A 15647-nucleotide genomic window follows, 5' to 3' on the forward strand; every position below is an offset into this window, starting at 1 on the left:
GAACCATGAGCAGCAGCTGCTGCAGAAACTCGCAAAGCCACTCGGGTTGCTCCACCTCTGATTGTCAAGAAGCCTGTGATGGAAGCAGCGGTTCAGGCCCAGGAACTTGAGTGTGACACAGGTGAGGCACTGTGTTTATTTATTTATTGGACATTTGTATGGCGCCTATACACAAGTGTTTCCAGGTGCCACAAGGCAAGATGGGGGGGACAAGTGAAAACATAAGAATAAACAAAGAACGGTTATATTGGCCTTGTGACAATCATACCGTGCAAGTGCATGACAAGGTGATAAGTGCAAAGGGGGGTGGGGCACCCTCGTGGGTGGGGACAGGCAAGAGCTTGTCGGGCCAAGGCAGCAAGTGCCAGAGGAAAAGATAGGGGGGAGGGGAGGAAGAGTGCAGTGGACAGGGAGGACTACGTTGGGATTGTCTGGGAACAGTAGCCTGAGTTGAAGTGCTGGCAATGGGTGTTGGAAGGGACTGGTGGGGGTGGTCTGACCCCTGTATGTCTCTAAAGGGACCACTCTCTGCTTGGAGAAACGTTTGACCTGCAGAGAGTTGAAGCCAGAAGACCGAAAGGACTCTTGGTGGGAGGTATTTCGGGAGAGAAAGCTGAATGTAGAGAGGTCCCAGGCCCCAGACAGACTTGTGGATGATGCAAAGGGTTTTGAATTTGATCCTTGCAGTTACCGGGAGCCATTGGAGAGATTTTAGGGCTAAAGATATGTGATCCCTGGGCTTGTGGCCAAGGATAAGTCTTGCAGTCATATTCTGGATTAGTTGGAGGGACGAAGGGGGGAAAGAGGTAGGTTGAGGAAGAGGTTATTGCAGTAGTCATGCCTAGAGAGAACCAGGTCTCTGGAGACATTGAGCATCTGGGGGAAGGTGAGGAAAGGTATAACGTCCCTGAAGAGATGAAGCTCAAAATTCGACTTCTTAGCAAGATTTGTGACGTGTGGAGAGAAAGAGAGAGAGGAGTCAAAGATGATCACAAGGTTTTTTGCCTCACAGCTGGGTGAGGGGATGGGACCCAAGGAGTCTGCCCGAGAGTGGGGGCGGGGGAAACAGGAGCAGGTGTTCCAATGAGAAGGATCTCTGTGTTAATGGCATTCATGTAGAGATCATTGGCAGAACACCATACCTGAAAAGCAGTCAGACAGTCAGGTATGAGGGAGGAAGAGGTGGAGGTGGAGGTAGGTGAGGGCAGCAAGAAAGACAGCTGTGTGTCATCTGCATAACACTGTTAATGAGGAGAGAAAGTGGAAATCAGGTGGGCCAGAGGGGCCAGGTAGATGTTGAAGAGCCATAGAGATAGGATAGAGCCGTGAGGGATGGCACAGGTAGGGAGTGAGGTGCAGGAGAGAAAACAGACAGCCGATTTTCCCTTTGGAGGGTCTGTTAGAGAGGAAGAAGGTCAGCCATGCCAGTGCCCTGCCTGTGATGCCAAGGCTATCTGTGTCAAAAGCAGGAGAACAATCGAGAAGGGTCAGAACTGAGGGAGTGTTAGAGTCCAAGTTATAGAGTAAGTCTTCACAGGTGTTCAGGAGAACAGGTTCCATAGTTCTGGCTGCCCTACAGCCAGCCTGGTGGTCATGGAGACAACCAGCCATTTCAGTTTGAAGGGTCTGTTGGAGGATGACCAGCTTTTCCATGAGTTTTCCCAAGAAAGGGGTGATAGAGATAGGGCCATAGTCTGTCGGGCAAGAGGGGTCAGCAGATGGCTTTTTTAGGAGAGAGTGCACAAGAGAGTGCTTAAGGGGTTGAGGTAAAGACCATGTGGCAAAGGAGTGGTTGCAGATGCCAGCCAAGGCAGGGGCGAGGGTGGTATTGTTGTCCTTGATGGTTCTGGAGGAGCAGGGGAGCACCTGTTTAGAGGAGACTTTCATAGAGCGGACAACTCTAGATATCCCAGGTGCTATGGGAGAGAGGTAGGAGAGCATGGGAGGGTGATAGGTGGACCAAAAGAGGTGAAAGATGGTGGGGGAGGAGAAGAAGAGACTGTGGTTGGATTGGTAAGTCCCTTGCAGATTTTAAAGAGTTGAGCTGTGTTATTGGGGGCTCCAGAGATGTGGGCTTGGACATGAGCTCTCTTCTTGGAACAGATGGAGGGACTGTATTGCCTTTGGAGGAGACAGCAGGCCAGTTTGTCAGGAGATGAGCTAGATGACTGCCACTTCCACTATGCCACTTTGCACATCCGTTTCAAAGCAGCTAGGTCAGAGTCATACCAAGAGTTGCATTTGGAGGCAGGCTTCATGCGTATCTTCATGACAGGGGCAAGGATGTCCAGGGTGTTAGTGGTAGAGAGATTAATTTTAGTTACAACAGAGTCAGAAGGAGAGTCCAATGACGGGGGCGGTGGAGGGATAACAGAGAAGTAAAAATCAATGACTGACACACACTTCGTCGGTCGAATGACAGAGAAGGAGATTGACAGTGTGGGGGGAGGAGTATGGGGAAATGGGTGGTTAAGGAAGAAAGAGAGGAGAGAGTGGTCAGACCAGGAGAGAGGGGTAGTGAGAGGGTTGGAGAGAGGGAAATCTGTTCTAGGTGTGCCCGGACAAGTGGGTTGGGCCAGAGGGAATGATAATGTGAGAGAGAGTGTCACAGAGGTCACAGAAGAGAGCAGTGGCCACATCAGGGGTGCCGAGATGGATGGTGAGATCCCCAGGGAAGATACGTTTGGGGGAGGAGGCAAGAAGAGAGGCAGAGAGGCCAGCCCAGTCAGAGAGGAAGAGGGAGGTAGGTCCAGGGGGTCTGCAGAAGGTAGTGAGAGTAACAGAGAAAGAAGGTGAGGCAGTTTGTAGACTAATCTTTCAAAGGATGAGTAGGTTTGAGTGGGGATGATGGAGGCAGGAACTCACTCAGGGAAGATCAGAGCCACTCCAGCACCAGACTGGGAGGGTCTGGAGTTGGACAGAATCTTATAGCTCTCAGGAAGAAGTGTGTCAAAAGCAGTGACAGAGCTGGCATTGAATCATGTCTCAGGGAGGGCAGGGACATCAAGGACAAGGTCTTCAAGGAGGTGACACATGTCCGAGGAGTGTTTGATAGCAGAGTGAGAATTGAGGATAGCTGAGTGAAGCTGGTGGCCCCATTGGAAAATGTGCCATTTGGATACAGAGGTGCAGTGCCACCAGTGGGGGATGTAGGAGAGAGGGTATGAGGGAAGGAGGGTGGCAGGAGAGGGTGGGAAGTTGAAGAGAGAAAGCAAGACAGCTGTTAAGAAGGAGAAGGTTGGGCTGAGAGCTCTGGGCCATGACAGTGCAATTATGGTGGACATTTATGGTGCATTTGGAAGATTGAAGTGTGCCAAGAACACTTCCCATCTAGTGCCAAGTATGAGGAGGAGAAAGGAGAGAGGGCAGAGGCCATATGGGGGATCCATCGGTTAAACGAAGGGAAAGCAAAAAGAATGCCAGTGATAGTCTGTCTGGAAGAAGCATTGATGTAGGTGTCTGCGATGGGCAGACCAGGGTTGGATTTCAGGAGCGCCCTTTTTAGTTTCTTCGTTCCAGACTTTGTGAGAGAGGGAGGATAGGAGATGGTGAAGCAGTTAGAAAAGATAGGGGAGGCGGAGAGCACCATGGGGACAGAGACAAAAGGGGGGAGTCAGAGGATAGAAGGGGAGAGGATCAGAGGCACTATGCAACAGTAGAGTCACACCAGGCGGCCAAGCAGACTGAAATCAGTGGGTACACAGGAAATACCCAAATTTGCAGATCATTGACAAGTTTTTAAACATACCTAAATTTGAATTTAGCAGAAAGCACTCAAAAGCAGTACAAAAAGAATTGGTTGCACAGCTAGAATGTACACCTAAATTCGAATTTATCAGAAAACACTCAGAAGCAGTACAAAATAGAATGGCTGCACAGTTGGAAGCAGAGAGAATGGATAAAAGGTCAGTTATTGATTATCTTTTTCATTTAGGAGCAGGGAGTTTAGAGAGCAGTATAGGAGAAGTCTTTGTGAGGCACATTATGAAGGATACAACTGGTGGTGCTGAGACTACAGGTTAAAGGTAGGCAGGGAAATGAGCAGGAAGCTGTTGAGCAGTTACAGTATGTAGGAAGGTGGGTGGAGACGTGCAATCCATAGTTGCTTACCAGGGCAGGTAGAGCCATGAATGTTTGTGGTAAGAGCGTGCATGTATCAAGTCCTTTGAAATCCTTTATGAGTGATGCCGAAAATGTGTTTACTGTGAGAAGTGCTCCAGCCAACTTCAGACATGCTCAGACATGGGCCTTTGTGTGGGCCTTTGTGCTGGGGGCTGGCTCTCACCGGCCGCTCACGATAGGCGGAGAAAACAAACTGCACAGACAATCTGGATCGTTCTTAATCGCTACCACAGCAACGCTCCAAAGGAAATGAGGGTGGCCATGTTAGATGAGAGAAACCGTGCTGTTCACCAGAAAGAAGCCACACGTGATTTTACTTTTAACTTTAAATGATGAAAGTACGACCCGCAAATAATAAATTGTCCGCTCACCCTTGTGTTCTTCAGCTGGTAGATGAAAGATTATTAGCAGCACCTGAAAGTGCCTCTGGAGGCCCAGAAGGCTTACCTGCAGTGCGATCAGCTGCAGCAGTACAATTCAGCATCATCATTGTAGGCCACACAATCTTGTAGGCAGCATGGGGGAGCAAGGCAAGGAAGCCACCTCCACCTAATAGGAAGCAAAAGAAGGAATGGAGCCTCAAACAGTGGCCTTTGTGTGGGCCTTCGTGCTGGGGGGCAGCTTTCATCTGCCGGCTCCCGGGGCCTGGGAAAACAAAATGCACAGCCAATCCAGAGCGTGCTATGTCACTACCATTTTATTTATTTAATTATTTTTTTAAAACTTTTCTTTATTGGCAAGTAGCAGCAGGCATACAACACAGTGCATAAACAGTTGCTATCATACATTTGGGTTTTGCAGTACATAGAATGGGTGTTCGGAGGGGGTGGGTTAACAGCCCTTTACACTTTCCAGAGTTCAAGGTCTTGGTTCAACTCGTGCATCTGGCGGTGGGGGGGGGGAATGGTTCTATGTCATCTTTGTTGTTCAGGTAACTACAGAAGTCTGTCCACACATTTTTTGGGCGAGAATTCATAGGGAGGGAACTGATGTATCCCTCCTCGCACATCTGTGTCCCGGTGAGAGCCTTCAACCACATCTCAAATGAAGGGGGGGAGCAGCGCTTCCAGCATTGCAGTATACATTTTTTGTCCACCATAGCACCGACATTCAGAAATGTACACATTTTCTTCACCTCAGCCCCAGCCCACAACCCGAACAGAATAGCCAATGGATCGAGGCCCACTGGGGTCCTGACTTTCTCTGATAGGGCTTCAGTCACTGCTTTCCAGAATGCGCCAAGCGTTCTACAGCACCAAAACATGTGTGTGTGGTCCGCTTCCTCAGATTTGCATCTCAGGCATGTGTGGGTCAGGTTCTGTGCAAATTTCCCCACCCTGTGAGGTGTCTTGTATAATCGGTTAAGGAGCTTATATTGCATACATCTAAATCTGGAGTTAAGGGAGACTTTGCCTGTGTGCAAGCACATTTTGCTCCAAATATCATCTGTGATTGCTAGGCCCAGTTCCTCACTCCACTCGTCCCGTGGTTTCGAAGGTGCATCCTCCGATTTTTCCTGCAGTATCTTGTACAGAGAGGATGTTATACCCCTACTGCCAGGTGAATTGGCTATGTAGTGGATCTCGGGTGAATCAGGGGGCTCATCTGGATAAGTGGGCCACATGGCACGAACTGCTGCTCTTAGTCTGAAGTATTGCAACAGCTCTAGCGCCGAGCCCGAGTGACCAGGGCACTGTGTCTGCGGGGTGATGAATTTACCGTTGGGATATAGGTCTGACAGAGCCTGAAACCCCAGGTCTAGCCAGTGTCGCATGAGGAGTTTATCATGGCTGGGGTGAGGCACGGGAAGTGCCAAATGGGTAGCCGGTTATAGTATGGCCGATGCTCGGGCTGGGATTGCAGTAGTCGATTCCATGCCATAGTCGTGGTTGCCACGGGATCCGCTGGAGCATCCGTGTGGTATGTGCGGCAGAGGATTAGGGACATAATATTTACCTCCTCACTTGCTAGCTTTTCAAGTTTCACATGGGGGGGTGTGTCCGGGTTTTTGTACCAATGTGTAGCATGTTGGGCCTGTGCCGCAATCCAGTACCGGGTTAGATCAGGGGCCGTGAAGCCCCCTCTCTTGTAAGGGAGAGTCATATGTTGCCACTTCTTGCGAACCGCACCAGAGTGCCACAGGAATTGGGCGCATGCAGAGTGTAGTTTCCTAAAGTATTGCTTCCCAGGCCAGATCGGAATGTTCGCGAAGATATACAGGAGCTTGGGGACCACTATTATTTTAATTAGGGACCGTTTACCTGATAAGGAAAGTGGGAAGTTTGGACTCCGGGACGAGTTGCGCTGTAGCAGTGTAGTTGTCGGCCAGCAAGGAGGATCTGGATAGTGATACCTGCACCCCCAGATATTTGATGCCACCTGGGGACCAACGGAGAGGGAATTCGCATGATGACTGTTGGGTTGCTGCAGGGAGAGGCAATATCTCAGATTTGGAGTAGTTTATGGTGAAGCCCGAGAATGTGCCTATTTTTGTTATGTCGCGGATAATCGGGTCTAGATGTACAGATGGGTCTCTAATGTAAAGGAGTACAGTTAACGTATAGTGATATTATTTCTGGTGTGACCAGCAGTCGTATGATCTTGCGGGTGTGTCTATCTCTGACGTTATCAGCCATGGGCTCAATGGCTAGCGCAAATAGGACAGGGGAAAATGGGCAACCCTGGAGAGTGCCCCTGTGGAGCGTGAAGGGTAAAAACGTTAGGGAGTTGACCAGGACTTTAGCCACAGGATCTGTGTATAGTAGTTTAATATAGGATATCATGCTTGGTCCGATCCCCATTTTCTCCAATACTGCCCACATATATTGCCAGGACACCATGTCAAATGCCTTTTGAGCATCTAGTGTAACCGTGACCGCATTGGCTTTTGGATCAATTCTGGACATTACATAAAAGAGCCGGCGGATATTGAGGGCTGTTGAGCGACCGGGGACAAGGCCGCTTTGGTCTGGGTGGACCAGGTGCGACATTATGGGGAGGAATCTACTTGAGATTACCTTGGCATATATTTTGATATCTGTATTTATAAGTGACAGGGGCCTGTAGTGTCCACATTCATCTCGAGGCTTACCTGGCTTGGGGAGAACAGTTATGAGAGCTTCCCGAAGGGATTGGGGGAGGGTGGCCAAGCGGAGTGACTCAGTCCAAACTCCATGTAGTTTCGGTGCCAAACATGTTCCTGGTAGAATTCTGGGGTGAGCCCATCTGGTCCAGGGGCCTTGCCCTTCGGGAAGTCTGAGATGGCCTTGTCTATTTCGTCAAGAGAGATTGGGGCATCCAGCTGCTCTCTGGTGGCTCGGGAGATGAAGTTCATGGGGATATGGTCAAGTAGATGATTTATGTCCTGGGCGGTGTGCTCCTGCTGGGGTTCATACAAAGCAGCATAGAATCCGGTGAAGGTGTCCAGGATATGCTGGTCGGACCAGTGTTGAGTACCCCTTGCATCTCTGATGCTGTCAATGTGGGTGTTACACACCTCCGTGCGCACCAGTCTGGCCAGGGTTCTCCCTGGTCTGTCCCCCTCACCATACTTCCGTGCCACCAGGGGTCAGGTGTAATACTGTACCTCTCTAAGGGCATGGGATTCAACAATTTTCAGCTCAACCTTATCTGTGCAAGTTCGGCTGGGGTGGGTGCAGTGGCGTATTCACGCTCAAGCTCCTTAAGTTTGGTTTCAGAGCATTGTAGATCATGCTTTATGACCTTCAGTACCCTTGCTTCCCTCGAAATACATATTCCTCTAATATAGACGTAGAATGCCTCCCAGCGGGTCCGCTCGAGTGTATTGTGTTGTTTGTTGCAGTTAAAGAAGGTGTTTATGTCGGCCAGAATCTCTGCCTTGAAGACTATATCCCGTAGTGCCTCTGATTTAAAGCGCCAGGCAGAGCGGGTTGGTGGGCCGGGCCCCAGCTTGATCTGTAGCGTTACTGGGGAGTGGTCTGAAAGTGTGCGCGCTAGTATATGGGTATCTATGGTCTTGTCCATCAACATGCTCGATGTGAGGAACAGATCTATCCTGGATGAACTGTCATGTACCGACGAATAATAGGTGTATTCTCTCGTGTGTGGGTAGAGTGCCCTCCATGTATCGCATAGGCCCAATGAGTCTATGTGTGTGCGTAAGCGACCGGCAGCACATGACATGGCTCTGTGGGTTGTACCAGTTCTGTCAATGTCATTATCTAAGATCAGGTTCAAGTCCCCCGCACCCATATAATTGGGACTCCAATATACCTCATGAGCAGGGTGGTCACTTTGTCAAAGAACTCAGGGGCATCAATATTCGGGGCATATGTGTTCACAAGCAGGCATTCCATATTGGCTAACAAACAATGATGGATTACATATCTGCCCCCTGAGTCAATATAACTCGTACGCAGTGAGAATTCCACTGATTTGTTGATCAGAGTTAGCACTCCTCTGGACTGAGTGGAGTATTTTGTATAAAACCTGTTAGGGCCCCAGGTCGGTGCCAAGTAAGATGCAAGGTGTCCCAAGGCATGTGTTTCTTGCAGGAGGAGTATTTTGATTCTGTGTCTCTGGGCGTATGCAGTGATTCTGCGGGCTTTTGTGAAATAACTTAACCCCGGACGTTCTATGTCATCAGTTTAACGGTCATGACGTAGCATTATCGAACATCCCAGCGGTGGGATCCGTCACAATTCAGCACTGTGTGTACCAGTGTGGCACAATCATACCACATCCCAGCCTCAGCCACCGCTTTCTTGCCTTTTTCCTTATAACATTCCCCAACTTTGCCACCCCCCACCCTCACTGCCCACCCCCAACTAGCAGTGTTTTGATCCCCACCCAGAAAGCGGGCGCCAGCATGCCATTCCCAGTTTAGCAGCACCAGTCCGCAAGCCCAACCGAGGCACAACTTCGAACATACACAGCAACAGACACCATAATTCACTTAACAGCAATAGATGCTCAAGGTTTCAAGAGAAGTCATATAATGCATAACGAAAAAAAAAATTGGAACAGTTGAGGCATAAGTGTTAGGGGCCTGCGGATGAGTTGGGCAGGCAGAGGCACCACTTTGATGCGTGTAATGGTGATAGCGAGGATCAGGGGTGTCTCTTGCCTCGGGTGAGGATGGCCTGAGGCTAGTATCTTCAGGGGTCAGCTGGCGCATCATGGTGCCAATCCGGGGGAAGGGGGGGCCATGTGGCAGTGAGCCAGGTCTCACCCGAGAGGCCCCTCTGCAAGTGGCAAGTGTCATCAGCCTCAGTCATTGTCCATAAGGTCATCCGCTGGATCTCTAAGCGGGATCTGTGTTTCAATGAATTTCACTGCTTCATCTGGACCGTAAAGAAATAGTTTGTTGCGATGGTTGAATTTCAGGCGGGCGGGAAAGAGCATTGCATATTCAATTTTCCTTTCCTTGAGCATTTTCTTCACTCCACTGAATTGTCGGCGCTCCATCTGGACCTCTGTGGAGAAGTCCGGGAAGGTTCTAATGATTTGCGAGTCTAGCCTTAATTCCCTTTCTCTCATGCTAGAGGTAGTATATGATCTCTATCTCTGTATTTTAGGATATTTGCAATTATTGGTCTGGGGAAGTTGCCCGGTTTAGGGCGGGGGGCTAGTGCGTGGTGTGCTTGCTCAACTGCGAAGAACGGGGAGAGTTGAGGATTATCAAGTAGGTCCTTGAGGAGATTTTCGACTGCCAGTTCCATCCGGCCCTTAAGTGCAGACTCAGGAACACCCACGATGCAGATGCGGATGTTGTTCCTGTGTGATCTAGACTCTAAGTCTTTGCACTTGGCCTTGACGTGCTTCATGTTGCATACTAGCTCTGTGACCCTGGTTTGTAGGGCGTGTATTCCATCCTCGTTGGCCCCAATTTTGGTTTCCTTTTCAGCTATCCTAGTCCCGTGTTGGTCGAGTTTGGTACTCAGCGAGGCCACGTTCACATTTATGTCATCAAGCTTCTCATGGAAGGATGCAAAGTTCTTAGCCATGGACTCCATCATCACCGTTAGGTCGGGTTGAGGGAGATCTGGCGGTAGATCCATATCTTCCTGGCCCGTGGAGTTGCCCCCCTGCTCAGGTCTGGGTGTCACCTTGGTGAGCTTGTCCATGGTCCTGACCTTGTTGGCCCCACGAGATCTGTTCGACATCCTGGAGGTGGATGGTTATGTAGGCTGGAGCAGTCAATTGCTGCCTGTGCATCTAGGGGATCAAGCCTTCTCTACACTCGTGCCTTGTACCAGGTGATAAAGTGGTACAGTATCATCTGTGTGGATGATGGCAGCGCTCATGAGGGGGTGTCCTACCCGAGAGAGCACTTGAATGAGGGTCTCCTGTGTTCATCTGTCCGGAGGACCCCGCAGCTTCTCCTGGGTCTCGCCCCTGGGATCAGGGCAGCCAAGGCAGACAGGTTAAGGTATTGCAGCAGGACCAAGAGCCGGCTTTGTTGTCTGCAACTCCTAGTGCTCTAGATAATGGTGCCGAGTATGGGGTCACGGGGTAGGACTGCACCTGCTGGGCCGCAGTCTAGCAATTGAGGAGCAGTGCTTGGGTATTCTGGCTCATTGTGGATATTTAGGCAGTTTGCCGTGGAGCAGGTGCGTCAAAGAAAAGCCAGGGGGACCAGACGTGTCCGGGATAGCCACCACAGCAAGAAAATGTGGGGAGAATGATCGCTTTCAGCACAGCAATGCAGGGGGTATGCAGGCCCTCCGTGTAATGTTGTCACTTGGGATGTGGTTGCAGGTGGGGACCAGTAGAGCAGGCTGGCTCCCGCGGGGGGCCGGTCCAGCAGTAGAGTGGTGGTGTCTTCTCAAATAGTGGCTTAGCCGGTATATTTGCCGGGCCACTGAAGGAGTATCAGCTGGGCGGAGATGTGTAGATGGGGCCCGGCCGGGGTGTCAGAGGCACGGGATGTATGGTGTCTCTGCAGTTCACGGAGTAGCAGGATGGTCCACAGCATAGTGTGCAGCTTGGGCACGTGGAGGAAGTGCGGTGCTACAGGGCCATGGATGGCACAGCCCAGATTAGAGCGTTTTTGATCCAATGCGTGGCCGGCCCCAGCTAGCCAGGGACAGGCGCCTGCAGCGGAGGAGAGCAGGGCCGCTCAGCAGCAAAGGCCTGCAGGCCGGGGAATGTCTTTGTCTGGGCCCCAGGCCTGGGCAGTGAGGGAGGAGCTGGGGCCATGACCGGCCAGCAGCAGGGGAGCGGGTGAGTGTCAGTGATCCTCCCCGCAGGCTTCCACCATCTAGGGCTCCCGCACGTCCTGTGCTCTGGGGAGGAGCAGACGGGGGCCCAGACAGCCGCGGCCAGCCATGGTAGCAGGCAGTGGCATCTCCCTCCCATGTCCGCTCACCTGGGGCTTAATTTCTTGAGTTTCCACCCACGGGGAGCACAGGCCAGCCGGCTCTGATTCGCCTGCAAGATCCGCCGCTCACTGGGCCCGCGGCCTCACACCGCAGGAAGTTCCGCCAGGGATGCCTCAGCCGCTCCTCCCACAGCTTATCTTATCCCCCAAGCACCTCGCCAGCATCAGGCGTGATCCCCGGTCGGCAGCAGCCGCAGATACCTCGGATGAGGTTCCCCGCCGTAGGGGGGATTCCACACACGTTGGGGGTGGTCAGCGAGGTCTGGTACGAGCCCGGGCTCGCGCAGCCCGCATAGGCAGGCCAACGTAGTAGCAGCCGTCTCCAGCCACAAGTAGCTATATCTCGGCCCTGGACCTGCAATTTTCTTTGGGATCAGAGACAGACACTCCCTGCACCCAAGTCAGTGTCTGCACACAGTTTCAGGGGTCCACGACGAGGGATTCTGCCGCTTTTGTCAGATGTTTGTTGTTGGTCCACGGAGCTCCCAAGCTAAGCAGTCATTTTGCAGGCTGCTCAACAGCGCCCCCACCATTTCATTTTTAAATGTTTTTATTGGCATTTGTAAAATCGCATTGGTCAGCAATTATCATTTGGCAATACTCAATATTGTATGTTTCCAATGTAACAATTAACAACAAACTAAACAGAAGAACAATTAACATTAACTGTCTTCTTACATGTTCCTTCAGTACAGTTGGGCACAGATTTGTGAGGGTATGGAGTGCCGTGTGCCACAACTCATCACAGGGGCATTTAGGTGGATTGACCTCTCCTTTCAATCCTACGTATTGGGCCACTGTAGTAGTTTCATACAAATCATATTTTCAAGGGGGTTTATCGTCAAAGGGGTGGAACATGTCCCACAGTAGTGCTTTCCAGGCCTCAAACGACACACTCAGCTCCTCTCCACCCCTGGAGACTCCCTCCCACCGTATCTTAGTCTCCGCCTCTGTCCATCGCTCAAATTCCTTGAGCCACAGTTTGTATTGAGGGCCCCAAGTGGACTTCCATGTCATTGCAATGGCTCTCTTAGCTAGGATGCAAGCCATGTCCATGGATTTTACTACGTGTTTGAACTTGCTCAGCCCAGGATAGGCGCTGAGAAGGCATTCTTTTAAGGACCAGTCATACCGGACTATACCAGCACTCCTACAGGCTTGCTCAATCTTGGCCCAAAAACTCTGTGCTTTCACACATACCCAAAACATGTGCAACATACCCACCTCCCCCGTGCCGCACAAAGGGCACCCTAGTTGAGCCTGCTTGCTGAATCCAACCACCCTCTTCGGAGTCATGTAGGTGAGGTATAGGACATTCAACTGAATCAGTCTAAATCTGGGGTTCCTGGAGACCTCCTTGGGGTAAGCTAACACTCTTTCCCATTCCTTTTCAGTCAACCTCATTCCTGAGTCTGTCACCCATCTCTCCCTAAGTGCTGTGCTTCGGGAGTTAGGCCTGTCGTTCAATTGCTCATACAGCCTGGAAACCGGTTTCCACCGATCACTCAGGTTGTACATTACCGCCAACAAAGGATTTACTATTGGTTCCTCTGGCCATTTTGCGCATTTCCCTTTGGCTACATGTCTGGTTCTCCAATACCACAGAAACTGCCCTTCTGACAGTCCTTCCTTCTCGCGTAGCAAATCAAATTCTCGAAAGACCCCCTCCTCATACAGGTCCCCCATGTGTATATACCCCATCCCTCCCAGTACCTTGCTGTCGTTAGGTCAGTGCTCCTCTTGCCTACTTCTGCAACAATTGGGACTTCAGGTGAGTAGGGGTGTTCAAGGCGGAGCAGTGCCTTGGTCCTGTGCCATACCTGCCTGCCTAGTGTTACAATCATGGGGTTACTTCCCAAGCAACTATGGGGAACCCACAGAATTTCTTTTAAGTTGCTGGGGCGACCAAGCATTGTAATAGTTCAACCTCAATAGTGACTTCATCTGAAAATATCCCTGCCCCTCAGGCCTGCCAGTGGGAATATACAAGACTTCTGTCTACTAAAGCATATCCCGGAGACCCTCGCATAATTATCCAACACTTCCAGCATCGTTGGAGCCATGTCATGTCCTGCCATGTTGGGTCTCTCATACACAAAAGGACATTGGGCCTCATTACACGGAAGGCGGTAAGGGCTAACGGTCACCGGAAATGGTACCGGTGACCGTTAACCCTTACCGCCTTACTACGAGGTCCCTTTGCGGGTTAGTACTTTAACGCCTGCTTTTTAGCAGGCGTTAAAAACCAACCCGCAAAGGGACCAGGGTGCTAATTACGGTACTGCAATTTTCGGTACCGTAATTAGCACCTTCCCCATTCCCATTATGCCCTATGGGGCAAAAATGGGAATGAGGAAGGGCAATGGGGGAAGGGGGAATTACCGCCCCGCCAACCTTGGAATAGGGCGGTAATTCCCCTTTCCTCCAAGGTGGTGCCGGTATTTTACCGGCATGGACCAAGGTGCTAATAGCACCTTGGTCCACCGCCTACCGTGTAATGAGGCCCATTGTCGGCATATAACAAAATCACATGAAACTTCCCTGCGACCCGGATGCCCTCATCAAAAAACTGTTTCCTGAAGTATATTGCAATTGGTTCAAGTCCTAGGATATACAGTCTCGGGAGGATAGCTCAGGGGCAACGTGCTCGCCGTGGAAACAAGACGACATGGAGCACCACAGGTTCGATCCCCGGGTCCGCGCTAGAAAACTCTGCGTATTAAGCACATTATAAATAACCTATCATATCATATCATATCATACAGCATGGGTGACAATGGGCAGCCTTGTATAGTACCCGTTTGTATGTCCCAGTCCGACTACACAATCCTCCAAGTTTTCACTCTTGCTACCAGTGCGATGTATAGCACCCTTATCCACCTTATGAACCTTTCACCGAACCCAAATTCTCTTAGCACTTCTATCAGCCACTCCCAATATATGGAATCGAACACTTTAATGGCGTCGAGTGAATCTAACGCAAGATGCCCACTATCTGCCCCTGTTTGTGCTACGATATGTTGCAATCTGTTTTGGTCGCCATGTACCAGTCCCCCCACCACTCTGGATAACCACTTGGCGAGAATGGTGGTCAATATTTTAATGTCATAGTTTAACATCGCCAGGGGGCGATATGAATCATATTAATCTGTGGGTTTGGTAGGTTTAGGAATCAGGACCACCAATGTTTCCCTCATGATATTCGGTAGTGACCCTACGTCATACGCCTCTTCAAACACTTTGTGAAGTAGTGGGGTCAAGGTAGACTCATACATCTTGTAGAACTCCGGGGCGAGCCCATCGCTACCGGGGGTTTTATTGGTGGCCAAGGATATAATTGCCTCAGTTACATCATCCGCAGAGATGTCACTGTCCAATGTCTCACAGTGCGCACTGTCTAGTTTGGGAAGTCCTATCTCTTCTAGAGTATCCCGCATTTCGTCCCCCCGCACTGAAATGTCGTTTGCATATTGACGGGAGTAATAGGATGAAAAAGTGTCATTGATCGACTGTTGTGTCCTATGAATGTTACATTCCTCATCCCTAAGCGCAGTCGTCAAGTGTCTCGGATACTCCCGCCTACACAACCACGACAACAGTCTACCCAGTTCGTCCCCCTCTTTGTGCACCCTGATGGTTTTAACTATATAATCAAACTTGGAGAGCCTCCCCCACAGGAACGTTGCTAGGGGGGGCTAATGGGGCTATAGCCCCTGATCTTTTGGTTGTAGCCCCGGATAGAATCTCAGGAGCTACAGCCAAAAGACTAGCTAGCCCCCAGTCCCAACAGTTCCAACATCAGCGTAGCCCCGGGTCTTTTCCAGATCTTGCAACTCCCCTGCTCCCCCATGCCTCCTGGCAGGCTTGCCTAGCTTCAGACAGGCCCAGTTTCTCTTCCTTGGTCCCTTGTATATTAGCTTCTTTTAACTTGATTTCCTCCTCCAACCTCCCCAATTCCATCTGTAGCGTTCTTCTGATGCCCCCAGCCCACTATTTTTAAAGCTTCCCACATTGTGCCCCAGTGTTCCACACTGCCCTGGTTAATTTCAACAAACTCCTGTAATTTGTTTCTGAGGTCTTCTCTAAAGGCCTGATCTGTTAGCGTCTCCGTAGGCATTCGCCATAATGGCATAGGAGGTCTGGGGCCCAGTATTGTCCAAAC

Source organism: Ambystoma mexicanum, chromosome 1p (genome assembly GCF_040938575.1).
Source record: "Ambystoma mexicanum isolate Mex_15411 chromosome 1p, UKY_AmexF1_1, whole genome shotgun sequence".
NCBI lineage: Eukaryota > Metazoa > Chordata > Amphibia > Caudata > Ambystomatidae > Ambystoma > Ambystoma mexicanum.